Consider the following 14,754-nt stretch of genomic DNA (forward strand, 5'->3'; position numbering starts at 1 on the left):
GAGTCAGAATAGCAAAGTCTTCCTGAGATGCAGGCAGGAAAATGAACAGGTGTGGTGATCTGGGTGGAAGGGGAAAACCAAAGTGAAGAAAATGTGACCAACTGTGGTACTTATGAGCTCCAGATCATTGTTGCATGCAAAAATGTGAATTGGGCATTGCCATATATTCAATTTTCAAGAGAAACCAGAAATATGGTTCTTATTTTGTGTGTGGCGTCTCACAAGCTTTAAATGTGAGACCAAATTCAAAGGAACAAGTTTTGCTCAAATTAATCCATGTTGTGCAGGTCAAATAAATGTATTTGTATGACCATAGGTAGGGAGTGACTCTATCCAGAAACCCTGAGTGCATCCTGAGCTCCCCTCTTTCCCTCCCCATTAAGGCATGAACTCACTTCCACTATGAAGTTTCTCATTCACCTAATATCATTTTGATTATTCATTTTACTTTGGAAGTCAGTTTTTACATAATCACCAGTATTTTGCTATTTAGAGCTTAATGAAACTTTGCATTTTAACAACTATTCTTAAAATTAATTTTTTACCTGATCATAAAAAACCTGGATTATTGTAAAAACTGTAGAAATAGCTCATAATTTCACTACTTCAAAGCAATTAATGTTACTGGTTTAATGTATTGCATTCTCTTTTATTTTCGTATCCATGTAAATTTTAGTACATGTAAATAAAACATAACGTATGTTTAATTTTGTTGACATGCTATTTTTAATTTGTTATGAGTTCTCTTGTGCAGACTTAAAGCAGTTTTAGAGAAAGGAATTACTCTTTACATAGCTTTTAAAAATATTTTTCTCCTAAATCCTGGAATCAATATCTTACTATTTGTCTTTATTGAGGGCAAAAGTTGCATGCTAGTTAACAAAGAATCAAGTTAAAATTAGTTTAGGTCATGGATGGTATGTTAAGGTCAACCAACTTACTGATGTACAAGGAAAATTTCAAGGCCAACTAGATTGATAGTAATCAGCTATTAACCTCTATTCTGCGTTTTCCAATTTCTTAAGATGCTTTTTAATTCATTCATTTATTCATCCACTTATTTCTTCATTTATTTAACTTTATTTTTAATCTTGCTGTTGATGTTCTGGGCTTTGTGCCACATGCTGGCAATACACAGACAAATGTAGCACAAATTCAACCTCCTACCAACTTTTCCTCGTAGTAGAACGGTTAAGTAAATGAATAACTAAATCCCACTAAAGCACTAGGACATACTAGAGAGGCTTAAAGATCTGAGTCCCCAAACATGAATAGATAAATAATGGCTAAATGGCATTATTCATACATATTATGTATGTATGTAAGTATATGTAATGTCCACTTAGAATGCCTAAGTGGACCACAACACATTAATAGAACTTGCGCATGATTTCCACTTCTTCTGTTGTCTTCTTAGGACATTTGGATAGTGTGTGTGTAACTTATTCTTCCACACATTAAGTACATTTATAGCTTATTTTTCACTCTAACTTTCTTGCTTTTTCTTATCTGGGTGATGTTCATTATTTTTGCCTTTGATATATCTTTTCCATTTTGTAAGTGAAATTCAATAATCCTTCTTTCTAGCTATTTGTCTTGAAATCTACCACTTACCTCTTGATTACACATTCATTATATCAAGCATTAAAAAGCAATTACATGTGCCCGTTTATATGACTATGTAAAACTTATAGAATATCCATAGTCTGTGTGCTCAAAGAAGCAGCATTTTAGGTGAGATGCTGAATAATACTAAGTGTGAGGTTGACTCCTTTACACTCGTAGAATTTCTAAACCAGTCTTCAGTGTACTATAAAAGACAGAATCAAATGCCCAGTTCATGCAGTTAAATAACATATTTAGCTTTTCAGCCTAATTAAGTATTTTAGCTGGTACTAACTGAAGAGGGGAGTGCATCTGTTCCAAAAGGGAGCAGACACACATGAGAATTTGATAAAGGCTTTTATTACTGTAGAGTTGTCCCACTATCAATTATCCAGTGAAAATATGATAGCAAATGTCACCTATAGATATACATTTCAGAAGCCTAAAAATTCAAGGCAACTACTTATTTATAAAGCACACATAGCATTTGGTAAGAACAACAGTTACAATGTAACAGCTTCTATCAATATGTGAGATATTAGAAATTAAAATAGCTTACATTAAAGTGTTGTGAATAAAGGATAATAAATACAAAGCCCTTGTTTTTCTTTCACCTTCCAACTTACTAATTGAAAAAGAGATAGAAATATGTGAAACAACTGGAAAACAGTACAGGACAAGAAAAAAAATCACATCATTAATGTCCATTACATATTTCTACTTATTTAACTTCTCTGTTGCAGAAAAATTTGATGTATAAAATAAAACAAAACAAAACCTTTTGTTCTATTTTGGCCACGGTAAATATCTGAGTGTGTTTAAGTTGGGAGAACACTCTAACCCAAGCTCATGATTCCCAGAAGCTTCCAAACTGATTGAAAGTGTCCTGTTCAACATTTAATGGAATTCACATTTCTGAGACTCCTTAGTTTGGATATCTGGCTTTGCCTGATGAGTTAAATCAGAAAATTTTGGGTTAGTTAACTAGTGTTGGCAAAAAGGAGGGAAAGAGATAGAATAATAAACTAAACTAAACAGCAGAATTCAAAGTGATTTTATTTTATTTTATTTATTTTTTTTTTTGAAGGATTTGGCAAAGGTTTATTATTATTTGTCATTTCCAGTCTTTTAAAGTAGACAGAGATTTGCTTAGAATACAGCTGATTTTAATTCCGTTAAAGTACTTTATATTTCAAAGTGATTTTAGAAGTAACAGATCAATAGGAACCAAGTGAACCAAACCTGGAGTTGAATCTCCTGCAGACCTAAAGATTTCCCACGCTGCACCTACCAATGGTGGGCCAAGGTTAACAGGAGTCTCCTCAGCTTGAACCTTCACATCACTAACATTCTTTCCACAGTTGTTCATCATCACTTCTATGTCCTACCATAGATACGTTCAGAATCTTGGCCTTTGGGAACTGCAGTGGCAGACAGTGACTTTTTTTCTCCAGCTACCATAGCCCTACTCAGTATGAGATTTAGCCAGATGAGCTGACAATACAGTAGTCACATGTGTCTGGGATTTTTTTTTTTTTAAACTATTCGTACTGCTTTTTATAGCATGATTACAGCTGTTCAGTAAGTGATGCCTCTAGACTGAAGAGGACCGAAATGAGAAGCAGGCCAGCCAAGAGGGCCGGGAGTGGCTCATTCCCCTTGTTATTGCATGCTAGTCGGGAGAGAACATATGGCCACTTTACAAAGGTGAATTACCAACAAACAAGCAGGAATCCCAGACAAATTGTTCCTAGCCTGATTTCTTCTTTTAAATTCACTTATGCTCCCCTCTGTCAATTTTTTCTTCTCTCTTATTTTGTTATCTTCTTTTAAAAAAAAATTGGAGGTGAGAATATATAAAGAGAATCTTTTGCAAGCAGAAAAATAACTTTTAGAAAAGAAATTATCAAAGTGACATGCTACCTGCAAATTATGAACAATGAAGAACTAGTTGCTGCAATTAAAGAATGTTATATTGGGCACTAGAACAGGCAGACCTGATCTGAAATTTTGGTTCTAATGCTTGGTAGCTAAGTGGTCTTGTACAGGTCATGGAACCTCATTTTATCTAAGAATCTCTAGCTATAAAAGGAGCAGGGCCATGTTCAAGTTTGCTGTAGGAATTAAGTAAAATAGCAGATGTAGCCAGGTCAACACCGTACACCTATAGCTGGCACACAGTAGGTACTCAACTTACTATTATTGTTATTAATCTTCTAATGGTATTATTTTTGCTTTCCTGGGAATAACATGTAACCAGGGAGAATTTTGACTGATGCTAAGAGGACTGAAAATGACTGCAAATCATGTTTTTTTCATCTGAAGTGGGGATATCTGTGAGGATTACACAAAATAATCTATGCAAAAAACTCCCAGTAAAGTGCCTGTTTTAAAGTAGTATTCAGCAAACAGATACAAATATTACATCAAGATTCTGCAAGGTAACTTTTACTATGTGTGGCTGTGGGAAAAGGAATTTTGAGTAAAATCATGATCTGGAGAACCGTGCTAATAAGAATTTCACTGTATCTTCTTCATTCACTCTAACCATATTGTAGTCTATATAGGTAAAATAAAAAATAGTATTTATTGCATTATTCAAGATTGCTTCCAAGTACACACATACACAAAGTTGCTTCCAAGTACACATAACACATGCACACACATTACAAGGTAACATAAAAAGTGGTGAAGAAATCAGAGTAAAAAAAATTAGAGTAGAAAAAATATGGCATGACCAAAAATGAAATTAATTTATGGAATGCACTCTGTGAAGTTTTGTAAACTGGCTAGAGGTAGGCCATGGGTTTCTTACTAGGCTTGCATTATAATGCAAATGATTCTTGCTTCTCACGTGTTTGTTATCCCTGGAGTTTGAGTTTATATTGGAAGAACTAAAGCAAATATCACCATCTTTCCAATACAGGACAGAATCCACAGAATTTCTGTTCATTTGGTTGACATCGTGCTTAGTTAAAACTATTCTGCATCCATTAGAAAAGTGAGGCTGGAATGCATATGCAGATGATGCTAATAGCCAAAATGGGAGACATAGGGGGCACCTGAACACGGCCAGCTAGAGACCATACCCCACCTGCCGCTCAGCTCCAATCAGGGGAACCTGGGCTGGTGTGGCCAGCGTTTATTCATCAATCTCTTTATTTCTGGGGAGTACTCAATTTACCTTCTCAGATCTACTTGTTTTACTGAGGAATGGGTGTAATAAAAGGAAATATCTAAGTAGATACATGAGATGATGATAAATATTTCAAACAGAAGAACAAACTGGTAGTTCTGCATAAAAGAGAGATGCTAGATAAAAACAGTTTTTAAGGATGCTCCCTTACTTGACAAAATTACTAATGAGACTGCTATAAAGAGCATCTGTTAGTAGACAGCTTTTAAGTTTTAAGATGCTTTCATGGGCCGGGCGCGGTGGCTCACGCCTGTAATCCCAGCACTTTGGGAGGCCGAGGCGGGTGGATCACGAAGAGATCGAGACCATCCCGGTCAACATGGTGAAACCCCGTCTCTACTAAAAATACAAAAAATTAGCTGGGCATGGTGGCACGTGCCTGTAATCCCAGCCACTCAGGAGGCTGAGGCAGGAGAATTGCCTGAACCCATGAGGCGGAGGTTGCGGTGAGCCGAGATCGCGCCATTGCACTCCAGCCTGGGTAACAAGAGCGAAACTCCGTCTCAAAAAAAAAAAAAAAAAAAAAAAAAAAAGATGCTTTCATTTACAGGATTTATCAAACTTTTGCAGTTAAGAATCACAAACAGCAGACACGAATGAATGGTTAATGCTGGAGTTCCTAGTGTGGGCCAAAGCAGTTCCCCCAAAGTAATTTTTTTAAAAAAAATTTTACATTTTATCTTAACGATTCATGCAAAATCCATGATATAACTATGTTTATTTTAATAAAGAAAACAAATTCAGGACTATTTCAACCATCTTACAAAATCTTATAGTAAAACCGATGCTCTCGGAAGATGCAATGTTTGTATCTCACGGTTTCAAGGACCTTGCAACCAGGAGTATGTGTAGTCTATTGGAGAAGCAGGGAGCTATACATATTCCTCCAAATCTCATACTAGCCTTTATGTAGAAGATGAATAAAGAATACACTTATTCTCATTTAGCAGATAAAGAAAATTAAGCTCAAAGAAATAAAGTGCCTAATTCCCACTTCTAGTTAGTAAGGTCCTTGGAACTAAAATCAGGTCCACTTAACTTCCTTGCTTTTTCCCATTTGGAATCTCCAAATTCAGCTCCTCTGAACCTTTAGTTCAGAATTCATGTAAATGTTTTTAGAACTTTAGGTCATCTTCCAAATTTTAGAGATGAAAAATGTATCTAAAGAATCTCAAGATGTGAGATAGTTTTGCTGATGCTGATGATGTTTTACATTGTTTTATTTGTTTCTGATTAAGGGTAGCCAACCTGTTGCTTGTCAGGAATTTGATATGCTAAATTCTGCTTCACCACATATTTGCTCTCTGATGATTATGTTAACACAGATCTAAGCAAAGGAATACCTTCTTTCTCTTTCATATTGCAGTGACGTGTTATAGATGATTGACAACAGAGGAAGAAAATTGGCCCCACTCTTTTAGATGACTGGTATTGAAGGGAGCAGTCTTTGAGAGGCACCAACTCTTCCTAACTGATGGTGATCTCTTGAAAGAGGCTTTTCCAAATTTGTCTTCTGAAAGTGTCATGACTGGGGACAGTTCATAACCCTTTCCAATAGAGAAGATGAATTAGTTTTGACAGACTCTGTTTAAGAAGCTTGGTTGTGGTCCAGCTGGCAAGGTCATAAAGCAAAGTAATTACTTGAAAGTAAAAGGAAAAGATAAATATTGTATCTAGTATCCTCCCTTGTTATTTAGAATTCTGGCTTTCTTAAAAAACAAACAAACACTTATCTTTTTAGGGCCAAGAAAAACTTTCCATGATATCCCAATGGAAAATCCCACTTAACATTGAATATGGTATTAATAGTGGTATACTTTATTTTCTTTGGGATGCCTTTATCTAAATCATATTAATTAACTTAGTTCCAGAGTCCCAGAATCCACAAGGTTAAAGTATGTAAGACAAATTAAAACATATAACTACACAAAATGTGAAGCACAGTTCATTCTTAACACAACTGCTATTTATTTATTTATTTATTTTATTGTATTTTAAGTTCTGGGGTACATGTGCAGATCTTGCAGGATTATCGCATAGGTACACACAGGCTATGGTGGTTTGCTGTCTCCATACCCCATCACCTACATCAGGCATTTCTCCCAGTGCTATCCCTCCCAAACCTCCTGCCCCGCATCCCTCCCCTAGCCCCCCACCCCCAACAAACCCCAGTGTGTGATGTTCTCCTCCCTGTGCCCATGTGTTTTCATTGTTCAACACCAGCCTGTGAGTAAGAACATGTGGTGTTTGGTTTTCTGTTCTTGTGTCAGTTTGCTGAGAATGATGTTTTCCAGATTCATTCATATCTCTGCAAAGGACATGAACTCATCATTTTTTATGGTTGCATAGTATTCCATAGTGTATATGTGCCACATTTTCTTTGTCCAGTCTATCACTGATGGGCATTTGGGTTGGTTCCAGGTCTTTGCTATTATAAACAGTGCTGCAATGAACATACATGTGCATGTGTCTTTATAATAGAATGATTTATAATCCTTTGGGTGTATACCCAGTAATGGGATTGCTGGGTCAAGTGGAATTTCTATTTCTAGATCCTTGAGGAATCGCCACACTGTCTTCCACAATGGTTGAACTAATTTACACTCCCACCAACAGTGTAAAAGTGTTCCTATTTCTCCACATCCTCTCCAGCATCTGTTGTCTCCAGATTTTTTAATAATCGCCATTCTAACTGGTGTAAAATGGTATCTCAATGTGGTTTTGATTTGCATTTCTCTAATGACCAGTGATGATGGGCATTTTTTCACGTTATTCAGCCTCATATATGTCTTCTTTTGAAAAGTTTTCTGTTCATATCCTTTGCCCACTTTTGAATGGGTTTGTTTGTTTTTCTTGTAAATCTGCTTTAGTTCTTTGTAGATTCTGGATATTAGCCCTTTGTCAGATGGGTAGATGGTAGATTGCAAAATTTTTTTCCCATTCTGTTAGTTGCTGGTTCACTCTAATGATTGTTTCTTTTGCTGTACAGAAGCTCTGGAGTTTGATTAGATCTCATTTGTCTATTTTGGCTTTTGTTGCCAATGCTTTTGTTGTTTTAGTTATGAAGCCCTTGCCTATGCCTATGTCCTGAATGGTTTTGCCTAGGTTTTCTTCTAGGGTTTTTATGGTGTTAGGTCTTATGTTTAAGTCTTTAATCCATCTGGAGTTAATTTTAGTGTAAGGTGTCAGGAAGGGGTCCAGTTTCTGCTTTGTGCACATGGCTAGCCAGTTTTCCCAACACCGTTTACTAAACAGGGAATCCTTTCTCCATCACTTGTTTTTGTCAGCTTTGTCAAAGATCAGATGGTTGTAAATGTATGGTGTTGTTTCTGAAGCCTGTGTTCTGTTCCATTTGTCTATATCTCTGTTTTGGTATCAGTACCATGCTGTTTTGATTACCGTAGCCTTGTAGTATAGTTTGAAGTCAGGTAGCATGATGCCTCCAGCTTTGTTCTTTTTGCTTAGGATTCTCTTGGCTATGTGGACTCTCTTTTGGTTCCATATGAAGTTTAAAGTGGTTTTTTCCAGTTCTGTGAAGGACGTCAATGGTAGCTTGATGAGGATAGTGTTGAATCTATAAATTACTTTGGGCAGTATGGCCATTTGACAATTGCTATTTAAATGCATATGATATATTATCTTTATGTCTTCTATGGTAATGAAAGGCTAGAAAATATGTTATTGGCAAATAAATGTACATTTGTAGAATAAGTATACACAAGATTGAGTAGACATTGTAGTATGCAATGTTTTTATGGTTTTCCAAGGAGCAGAAGGGCGAAAGAACAGCTCAAATCTAAAAACATTTTATTTACATCAAGTAATTCTGAGATTTACATCAAATGTTCTGAGATTAGGGACTAATTAATAATTTATAACTATCAGAAGTGAGCCAAAAGGTTTTATGATTTGTTTAAAACACCCATCATAGGTTTATCTAACAAATAACATAACAGGTTTTGTCCTATACTGCTGAGGAGTTTGGAATTTGGTGAAACTAAGAGAAGTTAGAAAAATATAGGGCACTAAAGCTAAAATACTTTTAACATATCAATTTTTTCTTTAATGATCTTCTCCCAGTTTTTTAGAATTAAAAATTAAGGATCAACTTCATATGTGAAACAACTCATCCAAACTATATAACCCCACCAAAAATGCTTCTTAGAAAAACAGACCTCTAGGAAAAATACACTTCCCCATTTTTATTTTTTATTTTTATTTTATTTTTGTTATTGTACTTCAAGTTTTGGGGTACACATGCAGAATGTACAGGTTTGTTATATAGATATACACATGCCATAGTGGTTTGCTGCATCCATTGCCCCATCATCTACATTAGGTATTTCTCCTAATGCTATCCCTCCCCTCTCCCCCCACCCCCTGCTATCCTTCCCCTAGGCCCCCACCCTCCAACAGTCCCTGTTGTGTGATGTTCCCCTCTGTGTCCGTGTGTTCTCATTGTTCAGCTCCCACTTACGAGTGAGAACTTGTGGCATTTGGTTTTCTGTTCTTGTGTTAGTTTGCTGAGAATGATGGTTTCCAGCTTCACCATGTCCCTGCAAAGGACATGAACTCATCCTTTTTTATGGCTGCATAGTATTCCATGATGTATATGTGCCACATTTTCTTGATCTAGTCTGTCATTGATGGGAATTTGTCCCCTTTTTTAGATTTCTCTTAGTAATTCACTGTAATTTAACCTATGAAAACCTTTTCAGTGGTGGGTTCTACTTAGGAGACACAAAGCTGGAGAAGAACACCACCTCACCCAGAAGCAAATGGATTGATTGCTGGGACCAAGCTACTCAAAGTAGGGTTTTAGAGAGCATAAGCCTGTATGTATTTGACAGTTTAACAACATGGCAGTTAGCTGTGTACTTCTGCATATACCTTAGAATCTGGGATAGAAACATATGTTTTCCATACACGTCTACACTTTTGCTACTCCGTTTTAAAAGCTTGTGATCTTCGAGAAATCAAGTAAGGATGGTCCCTGACTTAGGATGGTACAACTTATGATGTTTCACCTCTATGATGGTGCAGAATAATGTGCATTCAGTAGAAATCTACTTTGACTACCCATACAACCATTTTGTTTTTCACTTTCAGTACAGTAATCAATAAATTCATGAGATATTCAACATGTTATTATAAAATGGGGTCTGTGTTAGATAATTTTGCCCCACTGTAGGCTAATGAAAGTCTTCTGAGCACATTTAACATAGTCTATGCTAAGCTATAATGTTCAGCAGGTTAGGAGTATTAAGCGCATTTTGATGTATGGTATTTTCAACTTAGGATGTGTTTATCAGGATGTAACCCCATCATAAGTCAAGAAGCATCTGTATATGTTCCACAGTTAAGATTCTAGTACAATACTTCTGTAGGAAGAACATGCTAGGGATAAGATGGAAACTATTTGGCAACCAACACAGCATAGGCAGTGACCATTAATGAAAAATGCCTGTTGTGGTTCAAGTCCAGGCAGCCTTTTGCTGGTCCAGGCTTGAATCCTTTAGTTTGTGGATTCTCTCATGGGAGACATAAGGGAAAAAGTTGTGAGGGTTTAGGGTAAGGCAGTGGCTAATTATCGAGTATAAAAAATATTTCAATATTTTAACTTCTAGTACAGTTGTATTATGTCACACTGTGAAATATCATTCCTGGTATTATGTAATAATATCACTGAGAGGTTGATTTGGTTTCTGTGGCTGCTGTTGGAATCTAATTTTAAGCTTTCCTGGAGAAAAGCATTCTGAGTTCTTTTTCCTATTTATAACTTTTATTTTACTATCACAAATCAGTTTGAAACACAAACTGATTTTTACTTTGGACACCATCTGTGATATGATATACTGCCACCTGTGATATATGCAAGAGATGCATTTTTCTCTCTAACCTGGGGCAATAGAAAGGAAATGCATTTGGATTAATAATAATAATAATCTTTCTCAAGCTCTTCACTTAGCCAAATAATAACTATTTATATGACTTCTTAAACATGACTTCTACTTCATAAGCTTTAAAAATGAAGCATCCATCTAGCTATTTAAGGTTTTCAAATTCCAGAGTCCACCCTAGCTTATGAAATTTTACTTAAATAAATAAGGCAAATATGTGGCTCTGGTAGGAATGGTCCAACCAAATGCAGAAGACGATCAGCAAAAGGCTTTGCAAGATTGGCCACAGTCTCCTACCTTTATTCAGGACCACCTATCTAATGTTTAACAATTGGCATTGCCTCAACCAGAACTGTCCAGGACAATAGCCACTACCCACATGTAGGGGTTTAAATTCAAATGCATACTCGGTAAGATTGAGTTTAAAGCTTCACCTCTGTAACAAGGATTTTTTTGTTTTGAGACAGAGTCTTACTCTGTCACTCAGGCTGGAGTGCAGTGGCACGATCTCAGCTCACTGCAGCCCCCGCCTCCTGGGTTCAAGGTATTCTCCTGCCTCAGCGTCCTGAGTAGCTGGGACTACAAGCATGAGCCACTACATCAGGCTATCTTTTGTATTTTTTAGTAGAAGCAGGGTTTCACCATGTTGGCCGGGCTGGTCTTGAACTCCTGACTTCAAGTGATCTGCCTGCCTCCACCTATTGAATATGTCATCATGTGGCTCCAAAATTTCATTTAGATACATTTCTATTAAAAATCATAAGATATGTGGCTCACGCCTGTAATCCTAGCACTTTGGGAGGCCAAGGCGGGTGGATCACGAGGTCAAGAGATCGAGACCATCCTGGTCAACATGGTGAAACCCGTCTCTACTAAAAATACAAAAAATTAGCTGGGCATGGTGGCGAGTGCCTGTAATCCCAGCTACTCAGGAGGCTGAGGCAGGAGAATTGCTTGAACCCATGAGGCGGAGGTTGCGGTGAGCCGAGATCGCGCCATTGCACTCCAGCCCGGGTAACAAGAGCGAAACTCCGTCTCAAAAAAAACATAAGATATTCACTTTTTAATCACTCTCTTCTCTCCCTCCCACCCCCAAGTTAAGATTTGTCTTTATTCTTCTTAATTCTTTTTATTCTGCATTAAAAACTAATATTCAAATAACTTTTTATGTTGCCTAAATGTAGACTCACCTAGAACAAGGGAAAGGCTTTTGAACTAAATTCAAGTTTTCCTCCATGATATTTAGGAAAACTGGCTTGCAGGGATAGACACCTGCAACATTCTCCTAGACAATACCTGAATGCTGAATAATTTGTTCTTGCCTCAGTTATCCTGGACTACACCACCCTGATGAAAAGTAGGGAGAAAATTTCACCCACTGTTCAAGCTACATGATACCAAGCTCAGGTGAGATGAGCTGTTTCCTTGGATTGACTGATTCTTTTGGCATAATCTATTGATCTGTGAAGGAATGCTATTTATAAACCAGCCATATCTTAATTCTCCTATTGGGATCACCAGACGACCTCAAGTGACAACAGAGTCTTCCTTTTGCAGTGATTTCATCAGTGCCCTCTGGTTCTATCAACTGTCATATAAGGCGGTACCTCTTAAGAAAAATTTCCAGGGTGTAAATTTAATCCATGGGACTTCAGACTCTGGCAGACAGACTGCAGATTAGAGTATGTCTTTAGAGTCTTGCTCTTGGCTGTGATAGAGGTTGTGCTGGAACTGGGCTGGGGATGTTGTTGAAAGGAAGTTTTCTCCCAGTTGGCTGACGTTCAGTGTGCCTGCACTGTATTGATACAGTATTGGCATTGATAATGTTATTTCTGGCAGTCTCATTTTTTAGATGTTGATATTAAGGGTGCAAATTTTGTTTAGTTTTGCAGTGTTAGAGAAAAATAATAGAAATTTCTTGATGATTACAGTATACAGGATTCAGACTGCCAGGGCAAATTCCTTAAGCTAATTTCTTCTTAAAAATATTTGAGTACGAATTTGAAAAATTAAGTGCTGTAGATTTTTGTTGTTTGCATTACGTTATATTTAAAATAAATATGCAAAGGGAAGAGAGAAGTCATATCAATTCTACTGACTCAATTTCTGGAATGTAACTAATCCAGATAATCCAGGCGTTTTAATTCTATTATGCTTTGTGGCTTTAAATTTTTTTTAAAGCTGTCATGTTCAAAGCTTTTTTGAATTGCCAGAAAAATCTTTATTTTAGTGCTTCAGTTTTCTTTTTGAGCCAAGGATCATAGCCTCCCAACACTGTTCCTGAAACACATCTATCAAGTTGTTTTTAGTATAATTGTGTTTACAGACAATAGTGAAGACAACTATTTAATCAGATTTTCTCATGCTTTAAAAAGCAGATAAATTTAGCTTCTTAGACTGAAAAGGATAAACCACTGCCAACACATATATGTCAACAAATCAAATGCCCAATTCTGATTATCTCTCCTGCTGAAATTCTCACTTATAAATCTGTTTTCTATTCTTGTACCATCTTTTTCCTGGACCACTATGATAACCTCCTAAAAATTATCTCTATGTTCCTATATTTATTTGTCTATGAAATTCATCTGCCTAAAATATAATTCTGGTTATATTGCAACAGGGGTCCCTGTCAGAAACTTTAAATGGTTAAGTATTACGCAAATCTCTTAGTCTGGAGGTCAGATTCAAAGTTCCCCATGGTCTGTCCTCAAATAGCTTTTCTTAGCTCTCCCTGTTCCTTGAGGGTAGGCCTACATTATATCTAGCCTTATTTCACCAGAGCACATTACATTGCCTGGCACAGAGGTGGTGCTCAAGAAAATGCGTTGAAATTTCCCATGCTACCTGTAACTATTGATTGAAAAAGATCCCAACAGCCTCCCCTCCCACTCCCATACTTTTGCTTACATTGCCCCCCTACCAAAAATGACATCTTTTCCTCCATCTCCTCTTTACACCTTACAGCTCACTCTTTTAAGATACATTTCAAATGTGCTCTTTTCCAGAAATCTTCTGTGATATTAAAACTAAATGTGCCCTCTCCTTAGAATCTCTGAAATCCTTTTTAGAATACGTATTGCACATATCACATTTTGTATTACATTATAGCTACTTGTCAAGGTATGTTAATTACCCTACTAGATTCTAAGTTTTTGAGGGGCTAGGTGTTATAATCATTTTCTGCTTTATCCACAGTGTCTAATATGATATTATTAATCAGGCAGTAAGCAAACTCTGTCCCATTTTTAGCACAAATTGTGTAAGTTGCTTATTATGTAATAGATAACCTTAAAAACATCAAAAGAAACCCTATCTTGCACACACAGTCTCTTTCAAACGTTTTGCTCACATTACAACATATCTGGTTTAATAATACCTTAAATCAAGCCATTTATAAAGATATTAAATACAAACAAATTAGCCTAGATGAGGCAAAATGACAAACTGTTTTACATATAAAAATTGATTAAATTCAACACAAGAAAATATTGTAGACTCAATTAATTCCTGATAATATAGGCAAAAATTTCATTTTATCATTCATGGTTCCTTGCTGGGAACTGATGTTTTTCCTCGAGTTACTCACAGTCAGGCTCCCTCCATCGTTGGGTCCTTTCTGGGGGTTACATTTTTGACCTCCTTCACCAGTGGTGGGTCTTTCCCATGCCCTCTAGGTTTGCTTATCAGCCAACTAATGTTCTTCATGGACTTTTTGTTCTTAACTTCAACATGTAAATTGCAGCTTCTCTTTGTCACAGTTTTTGACTATTTCTCTTCACAATGAACGACTCATGGATTATCAAACTTACTCTTGAGAAGAGTTAATTTCCAGACATAATATTTGGAGGGAAGGCAATTCCAAAGAATAAACTCTCCTTCCTCTATCGTATTAACCCATCTTCCACTTAACACCAGATATACAAAGTGATGAGTGATTATGTAACACACTGCGCTTATGGTTGAGAACTTAGGAGCTATAGTCAAGTGGAACTGGATTCAAATCCTGATTCTGCCACATATGGGCTGCATGACTTTGGTCACATTACTTAA

Source organism: Aotus nancymaae, unplaced genomic scaffold (assembly GCF_030222135.1).
Source record: "Aotus nancymaae isolate 86718 unplaced genomic scaffold, 86718_ANA_hifiasm-v0.15.2.pri h1tg000011l, whole genome shotgun sequence".
NCBI classification, from domain to species: Eukaryota; Metazoa; Chordata; class Mammalia; order Primates; family Aotidae; genus Aotus; species Aotus nancymaae.